Source organism: Vidua chalybeata, assembly GCF_026979565.1.
Source record: "Vidua chalybeata isolate OUT-0048 chromosome W unlocalized genomic scaffold, bVidCha1 merged haplotype SUPER_W_unloc_13, whole genome shotgun sequence".
Taxonomy (NCBI): Eukaryota; Metazoa; Chordata; class Aves; order Passeriformes; family Viduidae; genus Vidua; species Vidua chalybeata.
The window spans coordinates 342,763-357,953 of NW_026530324.1; the positions used below are offsets into that span (position 1 = coordinate 342,763).

At 46.4% G+C, this 15,191-nt stretch overlaps 1 protein-coding gene across 2 annotated transcripts in view; it reads left to right on the top strand.

The window, feature by feature from the left end:
• Positions 1-10,535: 10,535 nt before the first annotated feature.
• LOC128782868 (spindlin-Z-like) overlaps positions 10,536-15,191 on the top strand; it is a 119,096-nt gene continuing 114,440 nt past the window's right edge. The window contains exon 1 of one of the 2 annotated variants that reach the window (XM_053933356.1): positions 10,536-10,876. The gene's annotated coding sequence lies outside the window, so the exon portion shown is untranslated. Of the gene's footprint in view, positions 10,877-11,302; positions 11,384-15,191 lie in introns of those variants that run through there. The other variant, XM_053933358.1, reaches the window with a different exon arrangement.

Genomic DNA, 15,191 nt, shown 5'->3' on the forward strand with positions numbered 1-15,191 from the left:
GAGTCAGGCAAAGGGGACTTGGCCGGAGTTCGAGTGTAAGGCTCGGCAGGACATTCGACCTTACCTCGGCAGGGAGACCAAGCTTCCCAAGCCTAGTAGGAGAGTCAGGCAAGGGGGCGTGGCCGGAGTTCAAGTGTAAGGCTCGGCAGGACGTTCGACCTTACCTCGGCAGGGAGACCAAGCTTCCCAAGCCTAGTAGGGTCAGGCAAGGGGGCTTGGATGAAGTTCGAGTGTAAGGCTCGGCAGGACGTTCGACCTTACCTCGGCAGGGAGACCAAGCTTCCCAAGCCTAGTAGGAGAGTCAGGCAAGGGGGCTTGGCCGGAGTTCAAGTGTAAGGCTCGGCAGGACGTTCGACCTTACCTCGGCAGGGAGACCAAGCTTCCCAAGCCTAGTAGGAGAGTCAGGCAAGGGGGCTTGGCCGGAGTTCGAGTGTAAGGCTCGGCAGGACGTTCGACCTTACCTCGGCAGGGAGACCAAGCTTCCCAAGCCTAGTAGGGTCAGGCAAGGGGGCTTGGCCGGAGTTCGAGTGTAGGGCTCGGCAGGACGTTCGACCTTACCTCGGCAGGGAGACCAAGCTTCCCAAGCCTAGTAGGGTCAGGCAAGGGGGCTTGGCCGGAGTTCGAGTGTAAGGCTCGGCAGGACGTTCGACCTTACCTTGGCAGGGAGACCAAGCTTCCCAAGCCTAGTAGGAGAGTCAGGCAAAGGGACTTGGCCGGAGTTCGAGTGTAAGGCTCGGCAGGACGTTCGACCTTACCTTGGCAGGGAGACCAAGCTTCCCAAGCCTAGTAGGAGAGTCAGGCAAGGGGACTTGGCCGGAGTTCGAGTGTAAGGCTCGGCAGGACGTTCGACCTTACCTCGGCAGGGAGACCAAGCTTCCCAAGCCTAGTAGGAGAGTCAGGCAAAGGGACTTGGCCGGAGTTCGAGTGTAAGGCTCGGCAGGACGTTCGACCTTACCTCGGCAGGGAGACCAAGCTTCCCAAGCCTAGTAGGAGAGTCAGGCAAAGGGACTTGGCCGGAGTTCGAGTGTAAGGCTCGGCAGGACGTTCGACCTTACCTCGGCAGGGAGACCAAGCTTCCCAAGCCTAGTAGGAGAGTCAGGCAAGGGGGCGTGGCCGGAGTTCAAGTGTAAGGCTCGGCAGGACGTTCGACCTTACCTCGGCAGGGAGACCAAGCTTCCCAAGCCTAGTAGGAGAGTCAGGCAAGGGGGCTTGGCCGGAGTTCAAGTGTAAGGCTCGGCAGGACGTTCGACCTTACCTCGGCAGGGAGACCAAGCTTCCCAAGCCTAGTAGGATAGTCAGGCAAGGGGGCTTGGCCGGACTTCGAGTGTAAGGCTCGGCAGGACGTTCGACCTTACCTCGGCAGGGAGACCAAGCGTCCCAAGCCTAGTAGGAGAGTCAGGCAAGGGGGCTTGGCCGGAGTTCGAGTGTAAGGCTCGGCAGGACGTTCGACCTTACCTCGGCAGGGAGACCAAGCTTCCCAAGCCTAGTAGGAGAGTCAGGCAAGGGGGCTTGGCCGGAGTTCGAGTGTAAGGCTCGGCAGGACGTTCGACCTTACCTCGGCAGGGAGACCAAGCTTCCCAAGCCTAGTAGGAGAGTCAGGCAAGGGGACTTGGCCGGAGTTCGAGTGTAAGGCTCGGCAGGACGTTCGACCTTACCTCGGCATGGAGACCAAGCTTCCCAAGCCTAGTAGGAGAGTCAGGCAAGGGGGCTTGGCCGGAGTTCGAGTGTAAGGCTCGGCAGGACGTTCGACCTTACCTCGGCAGGGAGACCAAGCTTCCCAAGCCTAGTAAGAAGGTTAGGCAAATGGCCAAGTAAGAGTTTGGGCAGGACTTAGCAGGGGTACAAGGCTAGAAAGTCCATCAAGGAGTTCAAAACTTAATCCAAAGAGAAAAAGTACAGAAGACAATAGATGAGAGTGTGACTAGTGATTGTCCTGGCCAAGAGACAATGTAAAGTGCCAAGAGGGGAATTTAGTTAAAAGAGATTAAGTTTAGTCAAGTGATTCAAAATACGAAGTTGGGAAGGGTCAGATGAGCTTTAGCTGCCTGTCAGTATATTCCATTTTAGATAGAAGCACCCTATTTTTTTTAGTTCTGAGGCCTGAAATTGGGAAGAGGTTATAGCAAAGGAGCAAATCCTTCCAAAGCAAAGAGAATTCCCCCTAACAGCCCCTTGATATAGAACAACTATCTCATGCAGCTTGCTGGCTGGAGAATTTTATAAATAATGAGACTGTGAGAATATGCAAGTTACAAAGAAATAGAGAGGAAAACAAAGGGAATAGAGAGGGGAGACTAGAAAAATAAAGGAATGGGACCCCCTCGATTGCCTGTCCCCTTCTGCTCCTGTTACTTCCCCAACAGTTTCCCCAGTTGGTCCTTCAGCCCCTCCTATTGAGTCCCTGATTCCTTTCCCCCGTTTTCCCACCTCTGTTTCATTGCCCCTTCCCTTAGTTTCCTCAACCATCTCCCCAACTCCCTCTTCCCCTTCTCCAGCTGGAGTTTCCTTGCCTCCTCCCACCTGGGAGCTGAGGCCACCTTTGCCCAGGGTTGGTTCATCACCTGGCATGCCCCCTGGCCTCCAGTGTCTGTCTCCACTGAAGACCCCGTTGGAATATCTAGCCAGTTGGACCAATTTCTAGGGCTGAGTATTTGTACCTGGGGAGACCTGAGCTATTCTAAGCATTCTGTTCTTTCTGAGAAAGGTCCAGATGATCTGAGCGGCAGGGGTGAAGATATGGGAAAGAGAGGGTGGATTGGGGCCCCCAGGGAACCAGGGGATGCCCTTGGTGGACCCCAACTGGAGTCCCAGCCAACAAGAAGGTAGGCAAAACATGAGAGACTATAGGTCCCTCATGATAAGAGGGATCAAAGAGTATCCATAGGGGAAGCAACACGAAATTGGCCTTTGATGGTACTCAGGAGAAGGATGAGACCCCGGCAATTTGGCTTAACCAACTAAAACGAAATTTCCAGTTATATTCACATATAGACCCAGATAGCCCAGAGGGTCAAGTCCTCTTAAAGGTCTAGTTTGCCACCAAATCCTGACCCGATATTAGACAAAACCCAGAAAAGATAGAGGACTGCCAAGCAAAGAACATCAATGAGTTGCTCAAAGAAGCCCTAAGAATGTATTTAAGTGGGAAAGTAATCGCAGCAGCAGCAGCTATCCTGATAAAAGAAGCCCAAAAATTGACTCTGCAAGGGAAAATTAAAGTCCACACCCCCCACGATCTCAAAACAGTGCTAAGCCAAAAAGCTCAGCAATGGTTGACTGACTCTAGAATATTGAGGTATGAGATCATCTTAATGAACACAGGGGACTTAGAGTTAGTCACCTCCAAATGTCTAAACCCTGCACAATTTCTTACCGGAGAACCCCTAGCAGATCTAGAACATGATTGTGTTGAACTCATAAATCTACAGACCAAAGTGAGAGAGGATTTAGAAGATGTACCCTTGCCATACGGGAGATCCCTTTTTATAGATGGGTCCTCAAGAGTAGTAGGAGGGAAAAGAGCCTCAGGATATGCTGTCATAGATGGGGAAGACATGAAAGTCATGGAAAAAGGGAAACTGCCCTCAAACTGGTCAGCCCAGTGTTGTGAAGTCTATGCTTTGAAAAGAGGACTAGATCTGTTAAAGGGAGATCAAGGAATTATTTACACAGACTCGCAATATGCGTTTGGGATCATCCATACCTTTGGAAAAATTTGGGAGGAACGTGGCTACTTAAACTCCAAAGGGAAGAACCTAGTACATGAGAAACTGATAAAACTAGTATTAGAATCCTTACAAAAGCCCGCAGAGATAGCTGTGGTGCATATAAAGGGACATCAGAAAGGACACACACGTGAAGAAAAGGGAAACCGATTAGCAGATCAGATCACTAAAGAAGCAGCCTTAGACCCAAGAAACCCAGTAAAAGCCTTTAAAATAGAAGTAGGACCAAGTAGAGAAAGAAAAAAAGAAGAGCCGAGATTCAGTGAAAAAGAATTAAAAACAATAAAAGAGCTAGAATTACATCAAGGGAAACAAGGAGAATGGTTAACTCCTGATGGGCGTAGGTTCCTAAATAAAGCCCTAGCTCGAAGAGTGCTAGTAGAGTTACACGAATTAACCCACTGGGGAATCCAAGGTTTGTGCGACCACTTTTTACGGGAAAATTTATGCCTTGGAGTTTATGATCTGGCAAAAGCAGTCACAAGAGGGTGTGCGATTTGCCTGAAAACTGACCAAAAGGTAATGAGAAAAATTGCGTATGGGGGAGGAAAAATTGCTTTGAGACCTTTTCAAAACATACAAGTAGATTTCACTGAAATGCCCTCTGTGCAGGGGTACAAACATTTACTAGTGATCGTAGATCATCTCACTCACTGGGTGGAGGCCTTCCCAACCAGAAAAGAAACTGCGCAGGAAGTTGCAAGAATAATCCTAGAAAACATCATACCACGATACGGGCTGGTCAATAACATTGACTCGGACCGAGGTCCACATTTTGTTGCTCAAACTTTGCATCAAGTAACAAAAGCCCTGGGGATAAGGTGGAGATTACACACCCCATGGCATCCTCAGAGCTCTGGAAGAGTAGAAAGGATGAATAGAACCCTTAAAAATGTGTTAACTAAATTAATTGAAGAAACAAAAATGAATTGGCTCAGGTGTTTACCTCTCGCTCTCTTGCGCATCAGAACCAGACCTCGGTCCGACATGAGGGTCTCTCCGTATGAAATGATGTTTGGACTCCCTTTTTTAATCACCCCTTTCAGTACAGCAGATTATCTGGAAGGGGAGGCAGCAACCCAGAAATATTTAGAGGTCATAGGAAAATCCCTAGAAGGCCTCAGGAAGAAGGGGTATCTTCCCCAAACCTCCTCTCTAGACACCAATGCGCACAACATCAGTCCTGGGGATTGGGTGTTGATAAAGTCCTGGAACACTACCACTCCATTAACCCCCAAATTCGAAGGACCTTTCCAGGTACTACTCACCACACACACTGCAGTGCGGACCCAAGAAAAAGGCTGAACCCACGTCACCAGAGTCAAAGGACCAGTGCCACCCCCGGATGCCGGACCAGACCCAACAGCGTCACCCGCCTCCTCTTGTGCATGGACAGTAATTAAGAAACCAGAGGACCTAAAATTAACTTTAAGGAAGACTTGCTAGAGACTGATATACAGTAAGGTGTTAAGAACTGTTTCTGAGTTAAAGTACCATAGAAAAGGTTTAAGTACTTGGTAATTGTTTAATAAGACTAAGTGTCCTTTAGCCAAAGGAGTTACAACTTGGTTTCTAAAGAACACTAGAATTACCCTCAGGCCTGAGTAAAAGCATACAAATGCCAAAAGAAGTTAGCCCTCAAAAGACTGTAAGTTGATGCGGGCTTAAGCCCGATCAAAGAAGTAGAGGAGGGATTTGTTATGAACAGTTTCCAGGTGTTCCCCAGAGACGCGGGCAGGGCTTTCCTAGTTCCCATGGCAACACTAAAAGAAAACTACTAACTCTAGCCAAGTACCGATATTGAAATGCTAATTAGCCAATTGCTCTGTTTGTTTTCTCTAAACTACCTGGCCTCCCACCCCTCCACGCTGCCATTCTGGGACTAACATGCAAATAAAAACCCCTTAGGATCATGGGAGTATTTTTAGGAGATAAAATGAATATAAATCAAAAACTGAACACAATAGAGGAGTCTAGATAAATGCCCTAGCTGAGGAAGAGGGAAACACATCCCCTGACTGGCTTTTAACCGTCGCCATCACCTAAGAAGGAACATACTATATTAGGCTCTGAGAAGCAGGGCGATAGACAGACAGAGAGCCCTGGTGCTGCCACCACGGAAGGAGCGGGGACAGCTGTTGTTCTGGACTTCAGCAACAGACTCTGCACACCACGCCTCCTCATCCTCGGGCCACCGGTGTGCCACAAGGAAGGAGAAAGGACAGCTGCTGCTCGGGACTCCAGTGACCGGCTCTGCACGCCACCTTCCTTCCGGCTGCCTGGGAAAGCTACAACCGCGGGGGCGAGCTCTGCGTCGAGCCCCCTGCCCAGCTGATCTTTTTAATAAAGAGCTGAACATTAATAAAGGCATTAGCCCTGTTCATTTCAAGGATGGTATAGGGATTCAGAACTGTGGGATGCCTTGGTTTGACAATTTCATTTATTATTCTTAGATCCTGCACCATTCTGTAGGTTCCATCCTGTTTCTTAACCAGCAGGATAGGAGCATTATAGGGAGACATCCATGACTCCAAAAGACCTGCCTTTAGCAGGGACTCAATGACAGGCTGTAATCCCTTCCTTTCTTCCCTTGAAATAGGATATTGCTTTTTAGACACCACTTGCCCTGGTTGCTTCAAAGTAATTTGGAGAGGCTCTATATAAAATCTTCCATATTGCCCTGGGGCCACTCACATTTCTGGGTTTATTTCAACATAAGTCTTCTCAGACATTTTACACAAAGTTACCAGTGTTAGACTCTGTATCATTTTTCACAATACTAATTTGCATTCCCACTTTAGCCATCAAATCCCTTGCCAGTAAATTACAATCACAATTAGGAACAAACAGGAATTCATGCATTTCAAACCTATCCCCCACATCTACTAAAAGCAGTTTAATAAAATGCACTTGCTCATCCTTTCCACTCACCCCTTGTATAATCAAAGATCTTTTTGACAATTTCCCCCCCTTAGGGATAAAATTCAAGGTGGATTGAGAGGCCCCTGTGTCTACCAGGAAACACAGCTCCTCTCAATCTGGACCCACCTTAAAAGTTAACAAGGGCTCTGGTGTGGTGGGTCCCTGGTATAATGGGAGCCCCTGACACCCCTAACAATCTATCTCCATTATCCTCTGGACTTCCTCCTCCTGAGGATCCAGTTGTTTCTGCAGACATTCCTGCTTCCAGTGTCCCTCTGCCCTGCAGATAGCACACTGATTTCTCCCCAACCAATGTCTGGGTTGGCTCTCCCCTGCTGAGGAGGGAATGCTTCTGCCACTTCCTTGTGGTCAACCCCATCCCTTCTATCCCGGGGGACCCCTTAGGTCCTGCAGTATATCCCTCTGGGGCCATAAAAACTCTGCTATATCACCTTTGCCTTTGCTTTTTCCTCATCCCTTCTTATATACACTTGCTGTATCTTTCTAACCAGTTCATCCAGGGACTTATTCTGTTCTTCCTCTAGTCCCCCCTGCTACTGCCTGTGGATACTCATTTTCCCACAGCTCAAAACCACTCATTTTTCCAGTGAACCAAACAAAATCCTTAAAAGAAAATCCTTATCCTTCCACATACAATCTGCATTTCCCAGATAGGTCCTCTTCCTCCTTGTGCTCACTCTCTTTATCACACACTGTATACCAGAGCCGGTCCCTGACCTGCCGCAGTGTCCAAATGGCTCCTCCCCCCCCCGTGCTCCTAGCGGGCAGACACAGCCGGCAGCACCACAGGAAGCCGGGGCGTCCCGCACCCTCATGGGGGCCGGCAGCCACTGCCGCCCCTGCCCGGGGGTGGCGGGGTCAGGCACTGCCTGGCGCTGAGCCTCGGCTGCCCCACAGCCCCCACAGGCCCCCAGCCCATGCTCCCGGTCCCGCACTTCCACGTCTGGTCCTGCTGCTCCTTGCCTCAACCATATCTCTCTACATTCCCCTTCAACTAATCTTTTCTCAACATATCAACACTATTTGTCCATCTCCTGTTGTCAAAACTCCTTCTCGACTCCCCTTATTGCTCCCCCCGGGCATGGATTGTCAAGACCCTTTCTCGACTTTCCCTTATTGCCCCCTTTGGGCATCCATGTCTTTACTTCTGGAAGAATGTGTAAACCAACTCTACACTCTTCCAAAGGATTCTTTGGAGATATTTTGGGATCATCATCCCTTTTGCCAGGGCCTCTTCCTTCCCAGCTTTAACTTTGCTACCTCCATGGGTGCCCTGTCAGGTTTACCTGTGCTATCCTCCATGGGTGCCCTCCCAGGTTTACTGCCCAAAGATCCCATTTTATTCACTGGTGAGATTTTCAGTGGTCCTTCCCTGTGGACTCTTCACGGACCTCCCTGGTCTGCCACTCATCTGTTTCCTGGACAGTCTCAGGAACCCAATCAATCGCCCCGTGCCGGCCACCACCAAGGGAAGCTGATCACCGAAACTGGGTGAGGCACACCTTCAGCTCCACTTGCTGCCTGCTGGCCCTGGATGGTGGAAATATACTGGACAAGATCCCCCAAATTGTCAGGAAAATTAATCCACAAACACCAGAGGTTTATGTCCAAAAAGAGACAGAGGAGCCCTGTAACTTTATTTGAATAAAGGGAGAGGTCAGTGACATTTCCCATGGGGTCTCTCAAACTATTAGAGGATGCAGCCTCCTTTTTATCCTAAATTTCCCGGCCGCATTTCCTTCTCTTTTTCCCCATTGGCTGAGGTACTTGAGAGGTACAGACTTTCCAAATCAACTAATACACTCCCTTTCTAATGTGTACTCCCCCCCTTTTTCTTTTTCCTTGTGTCTCTGTTCTTTTTCTCTAAATCTAGAGATTTAGGTATAGTCTTGAATGAGTAACAGTGTATCAATTAGTGGAATTCCTATGGAATTTATGGTTGCCCCCACTGCTTCTTTCACCTCTCTGTATCTGGCCTTATCTACCATCAGGTCCACAGTTTGTTTGTAAAGACACCTCCTTTTCATTCCTTTCACTTCCAACTGGAACTATTCTATTTATTTAATTTATATTACCCGAATTTGAAACTTATTTATGTTTTATTCAAGTTGCTAAAAGATAGGTTGGCTCCTGCTGGCATATTAATCAGTTGTAACCATGTCAGAAAGGAAACACATTGGAAGGAGGCTTCTGTTTCTGTTGACTTTAAATAATTCCTGTGATAGCTCTACAGTAGCTTGCTTGAAAAAGAGAAATTAGCCAGGTAGCTAGATAGTTATCTCAAACAGATAATTGCTTATTTAAAGTTACATTAAAACAGAAGTAATATTTGCATTTAAAGATATTAATTGAAGATCAGATTCAAGACATCATTCCTCCTTCAAATTCAGATCAAGCAAACATCTAGACACTTGATCTCTGAGGGTTCTTGATTCTACCATCAAATCAAGAGGGCTGAGGTGTTTTTTTCATCAGTTAAGGCTGTTTCTCTTTAGTTTGGAAGGATATCAAGAACACAAAATTTTCTGGGACCAGAGGGAACCTGATTCTCACACAAAGCTACTCAATAGCATTCAAAGCTTCTGTAAGAGTTCAGCCATTTTATTTCTAACCAAACTAGGTGGCACGTCAAAGCATCCAAAAAGGCTAGGAAGTTTATGTACAGCTGCAACCGGTACCTCCTGCTCCCGATCTCTGGTAATATGGTTAGCATAACTAATGCCATTTTATAAGGTAAATGGCCATTTTCTGTGACTGAGCTGGTCACGTATCGGTACCTTTTTGCCTCCTCAAGGTCTTGAAGGTCCTTCACACTATGCAGACTTCTCCCCTTCCCTATTGGCTTCCAGATTTTTGGACACCATGCTGACTTCTCCCCACCTTACTGGCTTTGAAGGTCCCAAGGCACCTGGTCAAATCTTTATTTCTAGTAGGCATGATATAAATTATTGAGACCACACAGTCAATAAGAGCTAAGAACATTATTAGTGTATAATTGCTGAATCATTATCTGGAGACCCAAGATCCCTACTAAGGGCAAGTGACCAACAAAATTAACTTTTGCAAGAACAGAGGTTTCTTATCTGAAGGATCCATATCTAAGAGAAACATGAATTGTTGATGCCTAAAAAATTTGCAAGAGTTAATGATGGAAACATCTGGATTAACAGACAAATCACAAGGATACTGACAGACAATTATACTGCACTCCTACAAAATACATGCTTGTAACATATGTTGCTGTGCTGTACCACGTTTATGATTAGACAATTAGAAATCTGCATTAGTAGGTGGATTATTCATATCATACCCTTGTAGAATAAGGTATAAACCCCCTAAAAAATCCCTTGTTTGGCTGAGACATCTCATGCACTTGAATAAATACATACCTTTGTAATTCTATACTTTGCGTCCTAGCCTCTCTCCTCAGTCGTCACAGGCCAAATTTGTAACACAGGATATCCATAGCTGATTTTTCTTTCTTATGATGGCTTACACATTTTCTTTCCTATGATGGTGAGAGGGCAGTGTGCAGCCACTGGCTCCCAAGGCCTGTTTATAGAAGCGGTACCGCTGCCATAAAGCACTGTGGCCACTTCACGAGGCAGCACTAGATCCACCGCGGAGGGTGGGCGGATGGGAAGGGAAAGACGGACATTCACCGCCCCAGGGCCTAGTGGCCTGAGTTTGGAGAAGAGCTAACAGACAGCCAACTGGGGACGAGCCCACACCACTCTCCGCTACGACGCCACTCTCCTCGACGGAGCACCGAGAGACGGCAGTGGAGGAAAAGGAGCGCCTGCGCGGTAACGAGTAGCAGTGGACTAGGTGGAGGATTTCTTTCTGCGCTCCTGTCGCAGTTCGGAATTTGCAGTGCGCCTGCGTGTTGGTGGAGGGGAAGAGGGCGGTGTCCGGTCCCGTGTTTTGAATGTCTCGATGCGGCTAGCTCACTATTTGGCAGGAAAGTGAGGAGGCCTCTATCCTGATGGTAGAGTTCGTTTACGGAGAGGAGGATCCAAATGTAGCAGAGGCGAATTGGAGGCAGCAGTGGTGACTGTGGAGTGGGACAAAAGAAACAAGGGGAGCAGCTCCCCATACTGCTGCCGCAGAGAATCTGGGTGGCCTAGTGAGACAGGACTGCTGCGGCTGCAGTGCTAACACTTCTAGACTATCCTCCTGGCACTCCCAGGCGCCCATCCCCCCAGCAGGTGAGTAGTGAATGCGGGGGAAGGGGGAAGGGAAAGGAAAGCACAGCCTAGGACCGGGTAGAACCGGAGGGAGTCGCTGTGGAACGAGCTCGGAGCCGCTGTTCGTAGCTTTCCCTCCCCTCCCCCTTCCCTGCGGCTGACGTTATTTATATACTTGCGGTGTTCCGTCTCTGTTAACTCTTTCTTCTTCACTGTCTGCCTCAGCAGCCCGCCTAAAAGCCGCGGGAGGCGGGCGAGAGTGGGGGTCCTCGGACTCTCTTCCCATGTAGTACCCCGACTCCTTGGCAACCACCACTCCTTTGGGCTCCGGGGGACTGCTGCTCTCGTTTGGCATGGCCCCTCCCGGTATCTACCCCGCCCACATCGCGTCCGTTGCTGGAGAGAAGGGGTCGGCAGCTGCACATTCCCCCTTCCTCTCTGTGGATCTATTGTACTGTGGGCTGGGGCCCGCTAAGGGGCTCCCAGCAGATAAGCCTCTCTGTCGATAGTGCACGTTGAGGGAGACAGGTATGTCTCTGACCTGTCATCTATTGGCTCCCCTCATGAGAAAATGTGGTGAAGGGGATGTGAGGGTGGTGGCCGGGCTCGGCCGAGCCTCAGTAGCCAAAGGCTGGAGCTGTGAAAGTTGCTAACGCGTCGGGCTGGCAGCACTGGAGTTGCACGCGCCACCGCTGCTGTCCGGGACACCCAGAGTGTGTGGACGTATGCTCGCGCTTTGCTCGCGCTTTTCTGGGTTTCTTTGTCTACTGCTGTCGCCGCTTTCCCCTCCTCCCTCGATTCCCTCTTTCTCCTCCCTCCTCTCCTTTCTGTCCCCCTCCCTTCTTTCCCCTCTCTTCCAGACTCAAAACGCTGCTGCAGCTGCAGGTTTGTAAATACTGGAATAACACACACAATATGGCTGACGTTCGCCCAGCTCCTTCAACGGGCTCTCCTCTTTCTCCCTCTGTCTCCACTGCTTAGCCTCTTCTCCATTTAGTCTTTTGTTTCTTCTCATTCATCTCCCATAAAAAAAAAAAAAAAGAATTCACCCTCCTTATTGCGCCCATGGCGGGATTTCAAGGGTAAGGATCGTCACTTTGGAGGCTTTCTCCTTTCGTTTTGCCGTTTACAACAAAATCCAAACCTAAAATTAGGGGGGGTTTGGGAACCTAGCAAGGCCTGGAGGGAGGGCGAGAATTGGCTGAGCCCTGCTGAGAGAGGCTCGGTTGGAATGCGCGTATTTCTTTGGGGGGAGGGGGCTGGTGCACTGAAGTGCTGGCAGAGATGAAATACTGTATTATGCTTGCAAAAATGATCTAGTAATTTCTTTCATTTTGGGATGTAGATCAGTATAAGGTATTAACTTGGCGCAGTCTTATTAAAAAAACCTGAGATACTTATGTTAGAATAGCCATTGTGTAGTGAAAAAACATAGCATAGGTTTTCTTGGCTTTCTCTGTATCTCCTTGTCAGTATCTTAAATAGCTCATAGATTACAGGATATAAAACTGAAATTAACACTTGCCAGGTCTCTTTGTGTTGCTAGTTTTCTGTCACAGAATTAATTGCCCTTGTGATGACAATACTATAAACAGAGGTGTGTTGTTTTTGTTGTTAATAAGAGCATTTTTTCTTAAAAAAGTAAAAGGCATGGCATTGTGAACTGAAATGCAATACTGAACTACACAACAGCATATTTCTGACTTTTAACACAAGACAAATGTTCAGTTCAGCACCTACCAACCTCATTTAATCAGAGTACCCTCTTCTGACTTCAAAGAAAATAACATATATTTTATTGGGTGGTTGAGGTTTTTTAATTACATAAAGCCAAAATAACATTTTAATTTCTTGGGCATATATAAAATGATCTGCTGGGGAACAGCATATCTAGGTTGTGAGGATGAGTACGCAAGGTGCAAAGGATGTGATGCTTTCTAAATATGTGTTACTGTAACTCATAGTCAATGTTTCATTTTCAAAGATTATATTTAAAAACACAGTCTTTATTCAAAGTATGAACACATTGATAGCCATGGCTTCTATCAGAGCAGTGCCCTAAAGTAATGTCCTAACTTTTTGGTTTTTTTTTTGCTATTTTGCTTTAGAAGCTTCTAGTGGAGGAGCACTGGCATAGCATAATCATAGTTCTTATTGAATTAGAAGTAGTTACTGCATTTTAATGCTAGAATTAAGTATCATATATTAATACATTCTTTAATTTTTTTCCCTCCTGCTTTTTCTCTCCTCATTAACAAGCGTTGATTAACTGGAGAAGACTATAAATTATAGGATCGAGTTTACCACAATGTAAAACTTGAGTGGAGTAATCCAAATTGCATTTTGAAATATGTATTCATGTCATGGCTCCCAAGCCAATTGTAATATTTCTAGATGGAAAAGTCTGAGCAAAAGTCTGTAACTTGATATGTTGGTGAATTTATGCAGCACTCAGTTACTCTATCATTAACTAATCAAAATATTAGTTAACTAATTTGTATTTTATCTATGAACAGTGTAAAATGGGCCTGGCAATGCTAAAGTAATTTTCAAGTAATGGTGAAATTATTTAATTGAATAATATACAGTACTTATTACTGTTTTTTTACGTGACAGTGGTTGGATTTAACTTTCTCTTTTAATCTAAAATGTGAATTTGGTGATGACATGCAGAAATGTAGGAGGTGAATTTATTTGACTATTTGACAGGTTGAGGAGAATGTTTTCTTATTCTTTGACCATGTTGTAGCTGATAGTCCCCTTGTATTAAAAGTGCCAGCTACTTTAATTGAAGTGCTTTGGATTCAGTCCCTGCAGTTCCATTTTCCGGGAGTGATCAGTGGTGTGATAACCTGGCTAGTCTTAATGTTCCTTTTTGGAAGTTTTGATTTGTTTGATTTTGTGTCAGAGTTCTGGGGAGCCTATCTGTTTGCTTAAGTTTAAGACTGCTTGTATCTGCAAGTTTGGAAATGCTTTAGGATAAAAGTGCTCTAATAAAATATATTGTTAATGTTTAAGGTCACTGGTTGATCTCTCATCCTTCTGTTTTCAGAGTCTTCCTAGTGGTTCAGAGGTAGTCCTGAATACCAAGTTCACTATGTAACTTTGTGTCTAGCCTATTAAGATAATAATTCCCTCTGAATGTGTACCTCAAAGGCTTTTAAATTCTATCTACTGTATTGCTTGGCGGGTTTTTTGTTTTCTGATATAAAATTTTGATAGCCAAACCGAATTTTATTTTTATACCTTTTATTTTAAAGAAAGCAAGCAAGCAGCACTGGGTGGCCGGGGAGCCACCGCTCCACTAACAGCACACACCACTTACAAGTTTGGCAAAGTATATATACTGTTTTTAAGTCTACAAAGCATTTTCCAATGTGCTTGTGTTAGTCTGAATCAGTATATATCAATAAGCTGGGATCAGCAATTTCATAATCTTTCCAGGTGGTCATTGGCTTCCTGTCCTGTTCGTGGTCATTTGGAGGGAGGCCCTTCACCAGTGTCTGTTAAATAATTTTAGTCTCGTACAAGTGCATCAAGCTTTTTATTATACACAAGCATTTAGTCGCTTTGTTGCAATATCCCTTATCTTTACCACAGCTTCCTCTATTTTATTCTAAGCATCAGCCATTTTTGCCACCTCATCTCTTGACTACTATACTTCTTCTATTTTCCTTTTTGATGCTTTATTTGGCTATTCGGTCAGAAAGTTTCAAAACCGTTCTTAGTTATCCCAGGGAACGTGTCCACTTTCAACACAGCAGATACAAGCATTTGCTGATTTCATTGCCAATTGACACGAATCACAAAAACATTTTTCACAATCCCTTCCCACATTACTATTAGGTCAGAACAAGTAATGAACATCAGGAACTGCCGGGATCCATCCCCATACGGGCCACCAATTGTTGGTGTCGGTGCTTGGCACCAATCGACCGTGGATGGGAACTGACTGTCACTGTTAGTTTATTATCTTACTGTAAGACTTTCATACCTTCTTTCTGTGAGTTCTCATGGGCAGCTCCTCACAACACTTGACTCCTTTTCTTTTTCTTCTGCACAGCTGGCTGACTTCTTCCTGTCCCTATCACAACCACCTAACCCTTTCTGTCCCTAGTAGCACATACTAACCCTTACTATCCCTAGCACAAACACCTGATCCTTACTCCTCACAGCAGCACAGCCAACTGACTGCAACTCAACCAGTTAATCAACTCTTTTATAACACCCATCCTTATTGGACCATCCTTATTGGACACAGCTGCACCCTATTAAGGGCAGGCCTTATTGGACATAGCTGTGACCTATTAAGGGCAGGCCTGTTCCTACTCTTTGG